The following is a 19,259-nucleotide window of genomic DNA, read 5'->3' on the forward strand; positions in this document are numbered from 1 at the left end:
AAAAATATAACAATTTTTAAAATTTTCTTTTTTGAAAATAGTTATAAATTTAAGAGGATATCAGTCAAAAATAAGTTGGAGCAAATGCCACGCACAGAGAATACAGAAAAGAAATAAAGGGGCTGGCACCGTGGCTCACTTGGTTAGACCTCCGCCTGTGGCACCAGCATCCCAGATGGGCAACGGGTTCTAGTCCTGGTTGCTCCTCTTCCAGTCCAGCTCTCTACTGTGGCCCAGGAAGGCAGTGGAGGATGGCCCAAGTGCTTGGGTGCCTGCACCCGCATGGGAGACCAGGAGGGAGCATCTGGCTCCTGAATTTGGATGGGCACAGTTGCAGCCATAGTGGTTATTTGGGGGTTGAACCAACAGAAGGAAGACCTTTCTCTCTGTCTCTCCATCACACTGCCTATAACTCTGTCAAAAAAGAATGCTTTCAGCAAATAAAAATGATAATTCTTACTCATAATACAAGGAATATATATTGAAACTATACAAAATCATCAGGCTGTCAAAGATTGAACAGGTTGATTGCATATCATTGGTAGGATGAAAACAAAGAACTGCTTTCATATGCTTTTGTTAGGATTACAAATCAGTACTACCTCTAGGCAGGGCAGACTTGTGGATATATATCAAATTCAGACTTTACAATGAATTTGTAACCTATCTTGAAGAATGACAATAGTCACATTAAACGTTAATGGCCTTAACTGTCCAGTTAAAAGACACAGATTGGCTGATTGGCTTAAGGAACAAAACCCATCTATTTGCTGCTTACAAGAAACACATCTTTCCAACAAAGATGCATACAGCCTGAAAGTGAAAGGCTGGAAAAAGATATACCATGCCAACAGAAATGAAAAAAGAGTGGGTGTAGCCATCTTAATATCGGAAAAAATGAACTTTAACACAAAAACTGTTAAGAGAGTCAAAGAGGGGCACTATATAATGATTAAGGGATCAATTCAACAGGAAGATAGAATGATCATCAATGTATATGCACCTAATTACAGGGCACAGATTTGTTAAGGGACTTAAAGGAAGACTTAGATTTCTTTTTTTTTTTTTTAATACAATAGAACTGGGGGACTTCAATACTCCACTCTCAGAAATAGACAAATCAACCGGACAGAAGATCAACAAGGATACAGTAGATTTAAACAACACTATTGCCCAAATGGATCTAACAGATATATACAGAACTTTCAATCCTACAGCTAAAGATTTTACATTCTTCTCAGCAGTGCATGGAACCTACTCTAGGACTGACCACATACTAGATCATAAAGCAAGTCTCAACAAATTCAAAAGAATTAGAATCATACGATGCAACTTCTCAGATCATAGGGGAATGAATGAAGCTGGAAATTAGTAACTCAGGAATCCCTAGAGCATATGCAAACACATGGAGATTGAACAACATGTTCCTGAATGAACAGTGGGTCATGGAAGAAATCAAAAGAGAAATCAAAAACTTTCTGGAAGTAAATGAGGATAACAACACAACATACCAAAACTTATGGGATACAGCAAAAGCAGTGTTGAGAGGAAAGTTTATAGCAATAGGAACCTACATCAAGAAATTGGAAAGGCACCAAATAGATGAGCTTTCAATTCATCGCAAGGATCTATAAAAACTGCAGCAAACCAGTCCCAAATCTAGTAGGAGAAGAAAAATAATTAAAATCAGAGAAGAAATAAATAGGATTGAGTCCAGAAAAACATTGCAAAAAAATCAGCCAAACGAGGAGCTGGTTTTTTGAAAAAATAAACAAAATTGACACCCCATTGGCCCAACTAAAAAAAGAAGAGAAAAGACCTGAATCAATAAAATCAGAGATGAAAAAGAAACATAACAACAGACACCACAGAAATAAAAAGAATCATCAGAAATTACTACAAGGACTTGTATGCCAGCAAACAGGGAAACCTATCAGAAATGGATAGATTCCTGGACACATGCAACCTACCTAAATTGAACCAGGAAAACATAGAAAACCTAAACAGACCCATAACTGAGACAGAAATTGAAACAGTAATAAAGGCCCTCCCAACAAAGAAAAGCCCAGGTCCAGATGGATTCACTGCTGAATTCTACCAGACATTTAAAGAAGAACTGACTTCTAATTCTTCTCAAACTATTCACAATCGAAAAAGAGGGAGTCCTCCCAAATTCTTTCTATGAAGCCAGCATCACCTTAATTCCTAAGCCGGAAAAAGATGCAGCATTGTAAGAGAATTACAGACCAATATCCCTGATGGACACAGATGCAAAAATCCTCAATAAAATTCTGGCCAAAAGAATGTAACAACACATCATAAAGATCATCCACCCAGACCAAGTGGGATTTATCCCTGGTATGCAGGGATGTTTTAATGTGCGCGAAACAATCAATGTGATACACCACATTTACAGACTGCAGAAGAAAAACCATATTATTATCTCAATAGACACCGAGAAAGCATTCGATAGAATACAACACCCTTTCATGATGAAAACTCTAAGCAAACTGGGTTTGGAAGGAACATTCCTCAATACAATCAAAGCAAACGATGAAAAACCCACAGCCAACATCTATTGAATGGGGAAAAGTTGGAAGCATTTCCACTGAGATCTGGAACCAAACAGGGATGCCCACTCTCACCACTGCTATTCAATATAGCCTAGAAGTTCTAGCCAGAGCTATAAGGCAAGAAAAATTAAAGGGATACAAATTGGGAAGGAAGAACTCAAACTATGCCTCTTTGCAGATGATATGATTCTTTATTTAGGGGACCCAAAGAACTCTACTAAGAGACTATTGGAACTCATAGAAGATTTTGGCAAAGTAGCAGGGTATAAAATCAATGCACAAAAATCAACAGCCTTTGTATACACAGGGAATGCCACAGCTGAGGAAGAACTTCTAAGATCAATCCCATTCACAATAGCTACAAAAACAATCAAATACCTTGGAATAAACTTAACCAAGGACATTAAAGATCTCTATGATGAGAATTATGAAATGTTAAAAAAAAATAGAAGAGGATACCAACAAATGGAAACCTTCAATAATCATGGATTGGAAGAATCAACATCATCAAAATGTCCATTCTCCCAAAAGCAATTTATAGATTCAATGCAATACCAGTCAAGATACCAAAGACATTCTTCACAGATCTGGAAAAAATAATGCTGAAATTCATATGGAGGCGCCAGAGACCTGGAATAGCTAAAGCAAACTTGTAAAACAAAAACAAAGCTGGAGGCATCACAATACCAGATTTCAGGACATACAACAAGGCAGTTGTAATCAAAACAGCAGGGTACTGGTACAGAAACAGATGGATACACCAATGGAACAGAATTGAAACAGCAGAAATCAAACCAAACATCTACAGCCAACTCATATTTGATAAAGGATCCAAAACGAATCCCCGGAGTAACGACAGTCTATTCAATAAAAGGTGCTGGGAAAATTGGATTTCCACGTGCAGAATCATGAAGCAAGACCCCTACCTTTCACCATACACAAAAATTCACTTAACATGGATTAAAGACTTAAATCTACAACGCGACACCATCAAATTATTAGAGAACATTGGAGAAACCCTGCAAAATATAGGTACCGGCAATGACTTCTTGGAAAACACCCCAGAAGCACAGGCAGTCAAAACCAAAATTAACATTTGGGATTGCATCAAATTGAGAAGTTTCTGTACTGCAAAAGAAACAGTCAGGAAAGTGAAGAGGCAACCAACAGAATGGGAAAATATATTTGCAAACTATGCAACTGATAAAGGGTTGATAACCAAAATCTACAAAGAAATCAAGAAACTCCACAACATCAAAACAAACAACCTATTTGAGAGATGGGCCAAGGACCTCAATAGATATTTTTCAAAAGAGAAAATCCAAATGGCCAACAGACACATGAAAAAATGTTCAAGATCACTAGCAATCAGGGAAATGCAAATCAAAACCACAATGAGGTTTCACCTCACCCGGTTGGAATGGCTCACATTCAGAAAGCTACCAACAGATGCTTGCGAGGATGTGGGGAAAAAGGGACAATAACCCACTGTTGGTGGGAATGCAAACTGGTTAAGCCTCTATGGAAGTCAGTCTGGAGATTCCTCAGACAGCTGAATATAACCCTATCATGCAACCCAACCATCCCACTCCTTGGAATTTACCCAAAGGAAATTAAATTGGCAAACAAAAGAGCTGTCTGCACATTAATTAATTAATTAATTAATTCACAATAGCTAAGACCTGGAACCAACCCAAATGCCCATCAACAGTAGACTGGATAAAGAAATTATGGGACATGTACTCTATAGAATACTATACAGCAGTAAAAAAACAATGAAACCCGGTCATTTGCAACAAGATGGAGGAATTTGGAAAACATCATGTTGAGTGAATTAAGCCAGTCCCAAAGGGACAAATATCATATATTCTCCCTGATCGGCGACAACTAACTGAGCACCAAAGGGGAAAATTGTTGAAGTGAAAGGGACACTATGAGAAACAGTGACTTGATCAGCCCTTGTCCTGACGGTTGATGTACAGTTTAATACTTTATCCCTTTTAGTATTTTTTTGGTTAAACTCTGTAATTAACATACATTTATTCTTAGGTGTTTAAATTTAACTGAAAAGTGATCCCTGTTAAATATAACAGTGGAAATAAGAGAGGGAGGAGATGTACAGTTCGGCACATGCTCAATCGGACTTCCCTCAAATGGTGGAGTTAGAAATGTGCCTGAGGATTCCAATACAATCCCATCAAGATTGCATGTACCAATGCCATCTCACTAGTCCAAGTGATAAATTTCAGTGCACAATTGATCACACTGATAGGTCTAAGAGTCAGAGTGATCACACAAACAAGACTAGTGTCTGTGAATACTAACTGATAGAATAAAAAAGGAGAGAACGATCCAACATGGGAAGTGGGATACACAGCAGACTCATAGAATGGCAGATGTCCTAAACAGCACTCTGGCTTCAGAATCAGCCTTTAAGGCATTTGGATATGGCTGAAGAGCCCATGAGAGTATTTTAGGCATGGAAAGCCAAGACACTCTGGCCAAAAAAAAAAAAAAGACCTAAATGAAAGATCTCTTCGAGTGAGATCTCAGTGGAAAGCGAAAGAATGGGCCATCAAAGGAAGAGGTACCTTTCTCTGAAGGGAGGAGAGAACTTTCACTTTGACTATGACCTTGTCTAAATAAGATCAAAGTCAGCTATCTCAAGAAGCTTCCATAGCCTTGGCAGCTCATGACAAGAGCCTAGGGAGATTACTGATGCCATAAACAAGAGTGTCAAATTGTTAAGTCAACAACGGGAGCCACTGTGTACTTACTCCTCATGTGGGATCTCTGTCCTTAATGTGTTGTCCAATGTGAATTAATGCTATAACTAGTACTGAAACAGTATTTTACACTTTATGTTCTGTGTGGGTGCAAACTGTTGAAATCTTTACTTAATATATGCTAAACTGATCTTCTGTATATAAAGAGAATTGAAAATGAATCTTGATGTGAATGGAATGGGAGAGGGAGCGGAAGATAGGAGGGGTGTGGGTGGGAGAGAAGTTATGGTGGGGGAAGCCATTTTAATATATAAACAGTACTTTGGAAAATTACATTTACTAAATAAAAGTTTAAACAAAAAGAAAAAAAATAATGAAAGGTAGGCAGTGATCAAAACAATAGCAAACATGTATGCTAAAAAAACTTAAAAGAGTTTAAAAGACTCGATGAAGAAATGCTATTCTGAAAGCAAAGAGAAGACAGAAAAATAACTGAATAATTAAACTGCTTTTTATCTGATTGCATTTGCTTAACCTGATATTTTTATTTTTTATCTCATAGGTTTATCACATGAGACACACAAAAGTAAAAGCAGAAGGCACCCTCCCCCTGCACACACACACAAGAAGCAAATAATTGTACCCTTACAATGAGATAAAGGTTAAGTAATTATTTCCACAGAGAAATATTAGATCATTCAAAATTTATTTGACAATGGGATGTAAGGAATACATCAGCCTGTCAGGATATCGGAATAAATATTTATTCTAAGCCTTCCCAATTATCTCTGTAGTTATTTTTGAGAGTGCACATCATATTTTCCACATAAACCCCTGTAAGAATTGTTGTATAGGTATATGTATATATAAAGCTGTATATAACATATATTCTCAAAATTGAAGGGGTTTGAATCCATGATAATACCCTATATTCGAATTCCTGTATTAAAATATGGGTCCAATACAGCTTAGAAAAGCAAGGAAAATAATTGAAAATATAAAAATTTGTGAGGAAGAAACAATGTTATCACTTCACACAGTTGATATGTATGTAGAAAATTCAAGATTATATTTAATTAATAATAACTTTTATCAAGTGTGCTGATATAACAACATATATTAAGCAACCATTTTATATGCTATGAAAAATAAGATAAATTTAAGAAGAAAAGCTTACTTTACCATCGAAAGTTTGAAGAAGTCAGCTAGGACTAATTCTAACAAATTTATGCAGAGTCAAATCTAAATAAAAAACACTTGAAGGAGAAAGTAGGGGGTGACAATCTTACTCTGTAAATATCAATATGTATATAACCACAATATTAAGATAGTGTATAATTGGTACAATAACATACAATTGTTGAATGAAACAGAATAGAAAACTGCAAAGCTGACTCAGACACATACAGCTATTTAAGGTGTGATACAGGAGGCTCTGCAGAACAATCAGGGAGATGACAGTCTTTTAAGGAAATGACATTTATATAATCAGATATTTGGATGGCAGAAGTTGAAATCTATTTCACACATACAGAATAGAAAGTTGTAGGAGAATTATAGATATGAACATGAAAAATAAGCAAGATTTTAAAACAATAAATAGAGGGGAACATCATCATAATCTAGAAGTGAAAAATATCCAAAACAAGGCACAAAGCTATAAACCTTTGTATTATTGTTTTCTGGACAGACAGGATCATGAAAATATATACATACACAGATATACAGATATCTGGGACAGAGTTTACTCTGTCAATTTGGTCAAGTGATTGTGGAGACCGAGAAGTCCTGACAGGCCATCACCATGCTGGAGACTCTGGGATGACAATAGCATGGCTCAGTCCAAGTCTAGAAGCCTCAGAACCAGTGAAACCAAACATGTGTCAGTCCAGGTGCTGAAAGTGCAAGTACTGGAATTCAAAGGTGAGAGAGTCTAGAGTTCTGACATCCTAGGGCTGGAGAATAAGAGGGTGTCTCAACTCCAGTAGAGAATAGGAAATCCTTAAATTACAGTGGTTTTTTTCTATTTTCTTGACTTTACAATGTTATGAAAACCATAGTCTTCCAATAAAAGTTGTACTTCAACTTGAATTTTGATCTTTTCCCAGGCTAGCAGTGTGCAGTATGATTCCCTCTTGCAATGCTGAACAGAAGCCACAGCACAGCTCCCATTCAGCCATGCCATCATGAGAGGAAACAACCAATATTCTGCAAAGTTCTGAGTTAACAATGTTTAATGGATATTGTATTTTTGCCTCCCACTGTGTCTCCAAAATGTCCATCTATTTCTCTTACATCTGGTTAGGAAAATAAGAGAAAGGCAGTTACTCTTGAAAGGAAACTGAAGATAATTGCTCAGCATGAAGACAGCAACCCAGTAGATGACCTTCACGCTCTAGTTAAGACTTTCACAAATGATGATCCTGACCATCTTGAAGGATAAGAAGCACATTAGTGATGTAATGAAGTCATCAACATTGGTTAAAGCTGCTGTATCAGAAATAAAAGAGCTGGTCCCGTTGCTAATATGGAGAAATTACTTGTTACATGGATGGAAGACCAAATAGATACACAAAAGCATACTGTTTACAAACTGTCAATCTAGGCTAAGGCAAAAAGTCATTCCAATACACAAAAAGAAGTGATAAGTGGTTTCAATGCTTCAAAATGCATCATAATTTTCAGAATGTGAAGGTCAGTGGTGAGGCAGCAAATGCAGACACTGAGGGTGCTGAAACTTATAAGGTAGAACTGCATAGAAAAATTGTGGATCAGAAATATTTGTCAGAAAAAATACACACATATTTAATGTTGATAAGATGAACTCCTTATGTAGATTTATGCCAGAAAAAATATACATTCATCAAGAATCCAAAACAATGCCAGGGTTAGAGGTATTCAAAGATCAGGCAATACTGATTTTGAGTGGAAATGTTGAAGGAGTCAAATTAAAGCCTTTCTTAATCTACCAAAAAGAAAACTCTAGAAGATTCAAGAATGTGAGGGGCATACACTTCCTGTTGATTATCATCTTTATAAGAAAACCTGGATGACATTAGCACCATTTGAAGACTGGCTTTTGAGCTATAATGCACTGTAATATGAAAATTGTATATTTGCTGCTAAACACAACCACACTCATTCAACCAACTGTCCAAAGAATGATAGCTGTGATCAAAGCATGATATTTCCACCAAACATTTGCACAGGCTGTTGAAATGACTAAATCTGATTGTACACTCCAACAGTGTTGCAAAGATTTTTGACATGCCAAATGTTATCTGGAACATTGCTGCAGTGTGGAAAAAGTCACATGGCAATGTGTGAATGGTACTTGGAAGAAGGTTTTGAGAACATGTGAACACATTCAAAGGCTTCAACAAAGATTTTGCTGTTGATGAAATGATACTGTTAGTGCTTGGGAATCTGTTATAATTGGACACTGATGAAAAATATATTATCCCACTTGTTGGCATTAAGACTAGCAAGGTTTCTGATGAGGAGCTGATTGAACTGGAAGAAGATAGAAGTAAAGAAGTTGAGGAAGTAGAAAAAGAAATTATACAGAGGCCCCAAGAAAGTTCACAGTAAAGAAGCAGAGGAGTATGAATTTTAAAAGAAATGGACAACAATTATAAAAGATTCACCAGGTTTGACAGGTAGATATAGTGTGCTTTTGCTTTCTGTAGAAAAAGAAATAATTAAAAGAAACAAATGATACAGCCAAATCTTTATATCTTCCTGAAATGCACTCTGTCTGGTTGAGCAGGCACAGTGTGATCAATCATCAAAAGTGTCAATGATGCAGTGCTTTCTAACAGCCATTCTCCATTCTCATCAAAAGAGAAGAAATTGATGACTGCCATTCCAACATCCCTAGCATCCAGCAACTAATTTTAGTTCAATGCTTGAAATGATCTTCAAGGCTTGTGTTCCTTCAGATGTGCATGTTAGTGGTGAGTATTCAAACACCTCTGTTTTAAACTTTTAGTATAATATCTAATAAATTACTTGATATAGTCAATGTATGATTACAAAATAAGCTCTGTGGTAAATGATTTTTCCCATTTGTAGGCTAATGCAACTGAAGGCTGATGTTCTGAGCATAGTTAGGGAAGCCTAGGCAAAGTTACGATCTTCAAGAGGTTAGATATATTAAATTTTCTTTTGACATAATATTCCAGCTTGCAATACATTTATCAGGTCTTAGTAACATTGGAAGTAGAGGCATCTGTACATTTATGGCATTAAAATATGAAAAATTGATATATCAAAAGATATCATAAAGGAAATGAAATTGTAAGATACAAGAAAATGTATTATGTGCAACTGGTAAAAGGGTCATATCTGAGTAATATAAAAGAGTATAATAAACCTATATGCAAAAAATGAAGTAAAAGAGCAAACCTATAAAACATATGGAAAGAGCCCAAGCAGAATTTCCATATAAAAGCAATTCAAGTAATATTGGCCAAACAATAATATGAGAAAATATGAGAATATCAAATGATAAAAATGTAGAACAACCAGTAGGTTCTTTCATTGGTAAGGGTAACATAAATTAGACAGATCCATCGGGAAATAGTTTGTCATTTTCTGATACAGTTGACGATTTGTAATTCACTTCTTAGCAATTTTACTCCTGGACTTATACACTATGGAATTGTGTAGTTATAGATACAAGACACTCCACAGCAAAAAAAAAAAAATGTGTTAATGTCTTAATCCTTCACTCAAAAAGCTACCTTTAAACATAAACTTTATTGATCCAAAGGTCACCAACTATAGTTTTTAAAGATTTATTTATTTATTTGAAAGTCAGAGTTACGGAGAGAGAAGGGGAGACAGAGAGAGAGAGTCCATCTGCTGGTTCACTCTGCAATGGCTGCAATAGCTGGGGCTGGGTCAGGCCAATGCCAGAAGCCAGGAGCTTCTTCTAGGTCTCCCACAGTGGGTAGCAGGGGCCTGAGCATTTGGGCTATCCTCTGCTGCTCTCCCAGGCCATTAGCCTGAAACTGGAGCAGCAACTGATTCAAATGCTTAATCCCAACTGGAATAAAGTTATCATTTACTGAGAAAGAACTTACAGCAACTTAAAGTGAAGCATGAAAGATTATAAATGTACTGATGAGGAAACGAAAAATGAGACTAGCTAGAATGCATGTATTGTGGAGTGTTTCTGATGATCCAATCACACTGGAAATCCACTCAGTTGGTGGCAAACCTCCCAAGTGATGCAATTATTGTCAGCGATTTAGGCACAGGAAATGTGACAGAGAATGATACTATTGAATGAAGATCGAGAATCCTCAGGTACATTTTAGCAAAGTTGATGACAAAGCAGATAGAAGTAAATGGTTCTTCTCAGAGAGGTCTCCATGATACATATGAGTCCTGGGATGATAGGGAAGGTAAGAATCTCAAACTATGATGGCTCAATGAGGAAACGGGAAGGATTGATGAATTATAGGCTGGGAAAGATGCAAGAAACATGAGTGTGGAAGAAGCCATTGAGAGAATGTCATTAATACTGAATGCCAAACCAACTAGATCTCCCCACCAGACAGATGAAGAATTTTAAAAAAAATCAATTTTATAATTGACTCTTCCACCTCTTCTACTTGTTTAGAAATTATTCCAGAATTACATAGAAGACAAATTTGCAACCATTTCAATTAAAAGTTTTACGTAACACCTCATGAGCAAAGGCCTCGAGGATAATAGTTTCTTGAGATTCCACCTTGTAAGTGGAAAATCAAGTTAAATATTGTGGAGGGGGAGGTAAATCTGCAAGTAGAAAATCAACTCTTATATCCCAAGGCACCCATATTTTGAATCATTCCCTGTTGAGTCATGGTTTACCTTTTCACTAGAAAGACAGTTTCCTGTGGGTTTCAGTACGGTTGGAAGATTAGAGATGTGCCAAAAGTCCTTCCTAAATTGTCCATGATCAGAAAAAAGAAAGAAAAGCAATGAAACAGAGAAACCTATCATGAGTGAGATTGAAGTTATCTGCTCTTCTTAGGAAATGTAGTTGCCTGAATGGTGAAAGCAGTTTCTTTTACCCTGGACAACATCCCTATGCCTTATTTCAGGACTTCACTTGGTCCTACTATTACTGTCATTTCCCAAAAATCCATTAATGCTGCACTCTCGTCATGTGCGCAGAAAGGGTGCTGACACAAGCAAGGTAGGAATAAGAATCAAGACATCTACCAGGTGGTAACTATCAATCAATGCTTAAGTTTTGGGTACAATATAAGATATTGAGAATGTATAAGAAAAGTTTTGTGTCTTCAAAGAGCTTATATATTAGAGTAATAAGTCAAAACATGAACATTTAACAAATCCAGATATGTATAGTAAGTGTCAGAGGAGAGGGTAAAGGTTTCAGAGTAAACTCATTGGGTCAGCAAAGGGTATCTAGGGGAAAAAGAGTGTACCTAAGAGATGTGGTTTCCTGCAGAATTTCCATAGATGAGTTCATTGAGATTGAAAGTCATGCTACCATTATCTCCTATTTCACAAGAAAGCTTCAAGCAGGTGACATTGCCACTTGCAAACATTATCTGTCTTACATCTGAGCAAAATATCTGTGCCAGGGAAAGGAGTAACTCAAAAACAATGCATTTGGACTTGGAATATAATGTGTTCTATGACTTCAAGTCTATCTGTTCTCCTCATTTTGCTTTCTCAGGCCAAAGTTAAAATAGGCTTGCATTCTATGAACATACATGAGAGGACACTGAGCTACAGATTCAGCACTAGGCAAGGGTTTTAGGGACAGCCAGGCTAGGAGGAGAAAACAAAACAAAACAAAAAATCCTTTTGAATCAATTTCACATTGTCATGGCTAAACACAAACAGCCCTAGAGCATCTGGGATTTCCTCATTTTAATTCCAAGTTGTCATACTTTCACACATTCTTGCTTTTTTGAAACTTGGGCTAAAACATTTTTTTCTAATGTGACTTGTGTGCAAAATTGTTAAGAATTCCCACCAAATGGGGACCTTATATTTTCCCACGTCGTCTACCTCAATTAATGGAAAGGCTGGTATGCAGAGGGGGAAAGGAAGGTTAGAGAAAAGTAAAAATGACTTCTGAATTCGAAATCCTGAAATGAATTAATTATTAAAATAAATCTTCTAAAGCTTCTATTAAATTTTAAAGAGGAATGCAATTTGAAGTTAAAGCCAAAAACAGGATGAGAGTCTCCTAGACATCTTCAAACCCATCTAGCATTACTGCTCACTACACTTTTCAGTTCTGTCTCTTTCCTCAGGATTAATCTTTTCTCTTTAGCATTTACCTTTAGCTAAAATACAATATATGCTATTTTTTATCCTACTTATACCATGTCTATTCCCAAAGTTAAACTCGATTAGATTTTTATCTAGAAATAAAGAGATTTTTGCCTACAGTCCCACTGCTTTAAAGAGTATATATTGAACATAGCAGTACTTAATAAAAACTGATTGTTGAGTGAATTCTAAGTATTTGTGCTGACGAGGTTCAAGTATTTTTCTAAAAGCTCAGAGTGACTTTTATTTTTTATTTTTATTTATTTATTTTTATTTGACAGTGTTATAGACAGAGAGATAGAGACAGAGAGACAGAGAGACAGAGAGAAAGGTCTTCCTTCCGTTGGCTCACCCCCCAAAATGGCCACCACAGCTGGTGCTGCACCTATCCGAAGCCAGGAACCAGGTGCTTCCTCCTGGTCTCCAATGCAGGAGCAGGCACCCAAGCACTTGGGCCATCCTCCACTGCCCCCCAGGCCACAGCAGAGAGCTGGACTGGAAGAGGAGCAGCTGGGACTAGAGCCCGGCGCCCAAATGGGATGCCGGCACTGCAGGTGGAGGATTAACCAAGTGAGCCACGGAGCTGGCCTCAGAGTGATTTTTAAATTTTCCTAGGTAATACTTATATTTTTACTATGAATTTAAAATCAGATTGAAATTTAAATTATTATAGTGCTTTTTCATAGAATCACATTAAATATAGAGAGGAAAAATTCAGAAACTTTGGTTTTAAAAACTGTACGTGATTTTCATAAATAACATTAAATCTTATAAATAAAATTAATCTTGCTAAATTAACTTATGAGCAATCTACTATTCAACAGAGGGACTGATGAGAAAGTTAACATTACGTGAATTATGATTATCATCAAGAGTAACTTTATAACAATGTTGAATTATATTTTCACTACTTTATAAAGGTTATTATCGAATAGTGTCTATAATGAAACCAAGAATCCTTATAAATAACTTATAAAATACAGAAATGATTATTTTGAAAAGGCTATTTAATAATGCAATAGGTGTTTTGCATACAAATAAAAAGAGAGACTAGCTTCATTCTATATCCTAAACTCATAAAAATATCTAGAATATTTTTGAGAAAAATTTAAGTGTATCATTGGCAAACTAGATCATATATTGGACTAAATAATCAAGATGATGAATTACCCATAAATTATTTGTAATAAGAAATTAAATAAAGTGTACTTTAAAAACTATCAATGGCACTAGAATTAGAATTTTTCAATTTGATTTTTAATGTCTTCAAAGAAATAATAACTAATTTTAAATTACATATAATTTGGTTAACCAATATAAGAATGTTAATGATATGCACATTTCAAAAATATAACAAAATGTGTGTGAAGTAGTAAACCCCAACCACTTAAAATATTAAAACTCCATCTTGCAAACCTGCAGAGGGCAAAATACCTATTTTCTTTCTCCTATATGTTAACATATGTAATATGCTTATATATAAAAGAAGGCTATAAAGATCTAAAGAGACTTTGTTGGATGATTGAGTGGATGGAGGTATTTGGGGCTCTATTAATGTTTCCATGTTACTGTATGGAGCAATCTGGAAAACTTGGTAAATAATGATTAAGTAGAAAATGGATCTTAGAAGTGAGAGATTGTGTGCATTATGCAAGGTGTAAAGACTTATCTAAACTGGAGACATTTGCCTACACATCGAGTTAGTAAAGGACCTACCCCTCTCTAGACAAAGATCTGTTGCTCTTCCAGAGAAGAGGGCTTTCTCTGTAAGGGAAGCTGGGTCCATCTGCCAGACACCACATCTCAATGAAGAGTCATAATTTCAGGCCCCTGCTTCTACGGCTCAACCCAAATAAATGCTCATGTGAACATTTGCCCTCATTGTGTTGCCTGTGCGGAAATATTGGAGAACCATTAATAAGAGACTTTGTCAGTAACAACCTATTCTCTGATTCAGAGATCTTATGTTTTTCCTATCAGATTCTATCTCTATCTGTCACATATTTATTGATCTTTCATCTTCTATCACTTAACTAGATCAATTAAATGAAGATAAGATTAGATATTAACCTACTAGGAATTCTTTACATTCCTAAGGCAGATAGAAAAAATTACTAGATAATGATGGCAGACTATTCAACTTTATATGTTATATGTTGATATGTATAGATTTAGATTTAGATTATTTTCCAGCTTATTGTTAATAATTTTAGGACATATTTCTTGATCCAATGTCAAGAAGTAAACCAAACAAAGGTGAATTTCTGAGAACATAAATTAAGGATACTAAGAAGGATCCAAGAGTTTTTGCAAATTATCTACTAGAAAGTATCTGACTTGTTTAATATGAGGAACAAGTAATCATTAGTTGCTGATAAAATATTAGTGAAAATTGTCCTATAAAAGGCATGGTAGTTTGAGGCAAATTTGTTAAGATAAACAATAACAAACTTCTTTTTAGATTTATTTTATTTAGTTGAAAGAGAGAAGTAGAGCCAGAGAGAGGTCTTCCATTCTACTGGCTTATTCCCCAAATGACTGCAATGGTTAGAGCTGAGCTGATCCAAAGCTAGGAGCCAGGAGCTTCTTCCAGCTCTCTCACAGGGATGCAGGGGCCCAAGGAGTTGGGTCATCTTCTACTGCTTTCCCAAGCCATAGTAGAGATCTGGATCTGAAGAAGAGCAGTTGGGACTCAAACCGGCGCCCATATGGGATGCCAGCGCTACAGGCTGGGGCTTTAACCCACTGTGCCACAGCACTGGCCCCAACAACAAACCACTTTTTTAGATAAAATAGATGATTAAATAAAGATAATCTCTTTAAAAGGCTAAAACAGAAAAAAAGAAAATCACTTGGCCAAAGATTTCCTAAGAACAGAATCAAAATATACTGAACTCTCATTTGAACAGAAGATATAATAAAATCTGTTAAACTCAAGAATTCTAGAAACTAACTGGCTGTTTTGTTGGGATTTTAGGTCTTGGGAATAGCTTTAGCCAAATGAATTCTTCAATGTAACTGTAGACATTTAAGGTTTTAATTTTTGAAAGTCCATTAGGGCACAAAGTGAATCATGAAAACTTCAAAAGGATTGATTTATGTGTATCTAGTTTCTAAAAGTAGAATATTTGAATGTTCTTCTTATTCATACCCCCAACTTTTATGGGGATTCACCTAAAACAAAATTTTCACTGGCAGAAACACATGTTAGCTACATTTATATACTCAGGAGAAACATCATAGAGACCAAAATATTATGTTACTAAGTTAATAATATGCATATCTCATAGAATTTTCTGTAATTGATATCTGTGACCAAGTTGGCAACAGATCAAACAGTGTTGTAGATCAAATCCCTGGCAAAACCCCTCCTCTGAGTGCTTCACCCACTGACCATTATGGGCTCATTATATGGTTCACCTTCAAACAATAACTCATTGCCAGTGTATGGTCCTTCCTCAGCTGCTGTGTATATATTTAGGGATTTATATCTCATGGCCCAATGTCAATTATATTTACTCTCACACTAACAAAAGCTTTAGGTTATGTATGAGTATATTGCAGAGTTTAGCTATATAGATATATTCTAATCATCTTAAGTTACCCAGTGACTTTGGTAAACTGTATAACCAAATTTTGAGAAATAAAGATGGTACAAAAAGCTTGTAAAACATGAAAAGTATAATATTATTTGTTATGGCATTGAACATTTTCAAAGAAGTTTTATTGAAATTATTTTTATTAAATCTTCAGAGCTAAAATGGGTCTCTGCTTCTGATTTTTACGGTTGTCATGTGAAAAGGAATTAGGCTCATTCTGAAGGTCCTCAGAAGGTAGAACTAAGTCAACAGATGAAATCTGTAGGGAATTACATTGAAATTCAAAATTTTTAAAAAGTACTTTTTTATTAGATTGCTATGGGTGCGCTGGTTTGCCTTGTACTGGTGTGTTTTGTGCTGATAGAAATGTCCAATACAGTGGTGAAAAGATGTCAAGTACTCATGGAGTTGCTGGATGAGATGACCTTTTAGATTGCTTTAAATGTTGCACTCTGGGATATACAGTATAGGATTTCTTTAGTCAAGGATAAGGAGGTAACTGATTGTCCTTCAGATCCTAAAGGGAAGTTTATTAGCCTCTCTTCCCCTTCTATAATTTTCAGTGCTACTGGACACATGCCCACTTCAGATGAAGAACAGTTCAGCCATGGGCTACAGCTGCTGCGTGGCTAATGGGAAAGGAGTCTAAGAATGCACACACTCTCTGTGTCTATTTGATGCCAACAGACTGCCTGATTTAAACAAAAATTCAGTCAAGCTGCCTGCTTGGCACTGTGCAAGAACACATCTATGAGCCTCACAAGATTTCTTATTAAAATAAGAGGCTGTTTTCAAACCCTGCAGGTCCAACATTAAAAGTCTTCTTCTCCACTGGGCTGTGCCATATGCCAGTGAACATCGGCATCATGAAATTCATAGCATCCTGGAGCAGCAAAAGATCTCAGAAAAGATCTTACCCAGAATTTCTCAAAATGTGTTCCATGTAAACACTGCCTTGCGAAGTGTTCAGTGGGAACAATGCTTCTGAGATCAAAGAAATTAAGGAAATATTGAATATTCAAGCCTTTCTGGACAATTCACAATGCACATTATTATATTAAATGTTCTCAGAAGTCTAATTGCAATAAACATTGGTAAACATAGATCTTACCAACAAAGTTTTCTTTTTACCCCTTGTGTGTTTTCATTAGCATTCTCTAGAATATACCCTGGAAAAGCAATGATATTTTTATAATAAACACTCACTTTAACATAACAAGAAATTTAGGTCCAGAGAGACAAAGTGACTCATCCAAGGCTGAATATGTTGACATCTGATGGAACTTGGTTTTCCTGTTCCTAATCCAATGTTAATTCCCTGGAGGATGATCATGATAATGTGTTTGACTCTGATGATTTATTTAATCATGCCCAGGTCATTCACCACTAAGACTGAACAGTTCTGGCCATGGCCTTGAATCCAGCAAAACCTTTGCAATAACTGCTTATCACTTGAGCCAATGGTTTGGGGTTATGTTACCTATCACTAAGAGTGTATCAGTCTGATGAGACACATGCTCACAAGTCTGAAATTAGACACAGCCAACAAGTTATCTGCTATGTATTCTACACCACGGCTGTTTCTAACACATGAATTTCCTTTTATTCCATACCTAATGCCTAAGGAATCCTTACTTCCTTACTTAACATGATTAACCTATTTCATGTAGTTTCTCATATCTCACCCCAGCTTAAAAGGAGAGAAATCCAGATGGCATCCAGTTAGTGATCCGGAATGGATATTATCATTCTCAATTCAACAACCCAGGATTCCTTCCCTGGGTGGCTCACCACATACCAATACAGCTCTAAATGAGCATAAACTATGTGGACTAGCCAATATATTTAGGATCCCTCTCCCTGAGTGCAGCCTGACATACAGTGGTGGAAGTAAAAAAAAAAAAAAAAAAAAAAAAAAAAAAAAAAAAGACAGCAGCAGTACAAAGACCTATTTGAAAAATTTTTAAAAAGGAAACAGATCAGACCTTGAGCATTTCTAGATGGTGATCACAAGATAGGCATTGGATGGTGAGTAGTTTCTTGACAATTGACCAGGCCGCATACTTGGTCAATATGGATCCCCAATATCAGCCTCCTGGAATGCTTTTCCAGTATTTTTCAGGGCTAGCTTTTAAAGAGGTGTTGTAGAATGCTTGAGTTTTCCTAACTTAATTTAATTCTCTTTTTTGCCAATTATCAATCACATGAGAATCTGAGAAATAGCTGGCATTTTCTCAGCCTTGGAAACATTTCTTTTGCAACTAGAATAAAATCTTAAAAGTGTGATGTCAAATTTCATTATTTTAGATGCTCGTTGCTAATTAGCAATAGACAAAATCTTGTGATCTAATAACCATTGATTCACAAATCCCAAAGATCACAAGTAACCTAGTTTCTGCTTAATGTCATCAACATTAGAACATAAATAAAACACAGCTGGCTATATAGGAACAACTAGAAACTTGTTTCTCAGATATGTTTTGTTTTTCATACTTATTCAAAAATAATAGATGCATACATTTATGGAGTATAGTGTGACTCCTCAATACATGTATACAATGTGTACTGATCAAATCAGAGTAATTAACCTTTCCCACTCTTTGTCATTACTTTATGACTGAAGCCGCAGAACTCCTTTCTTTTATTTTCTCACACAATATAACATAGGTTACAACTGCAGTCACCTCACTGCTGAATAGCTCTAGAAATTTATTCTTTCTACCAAAGGATTCATTATCCATTTTCCAACCTCCTTCTATCATATTCTCTCCCCTCCCAACATCTAGTAATTACTGCTATATATTCATATTTAATTTTTTTCTTAAAAACTAGAAATGTTCCCTTGTATATGAGATTGTTCTTGAGTACAGCCATGCTGTAACACTTCCTACAATGATAGAAATGTTCCTATTCTGTGCTATACAGTAGAATAGACACCAAATTCATGTGACTATTGAGTTGAAGTGTGGCTAGTTGCTCATTGAGGAACTGACTTTAATTTTCTTTTATTTTAATGCATTTAAATTTACATAGCTACATGTAGCTAATGGCTACCATAT

The sequence above is a fragment of the Oryctolagus cuniculus genome, chromosome 13 (genome assembly GCF_051225735.1).
Source record: "Oryctolagus cuniculus isolate XC-2025 breed Fujian yellow rabbit chromosome 13, ASM5122573v1, whole genome shotgun sequence".
NCBI lineage: Eukaryota > Metazoa > Chordata > Mammalia > Lagomorpha > Leporidae > Oryctolagus > Oryctolagus cuniculus.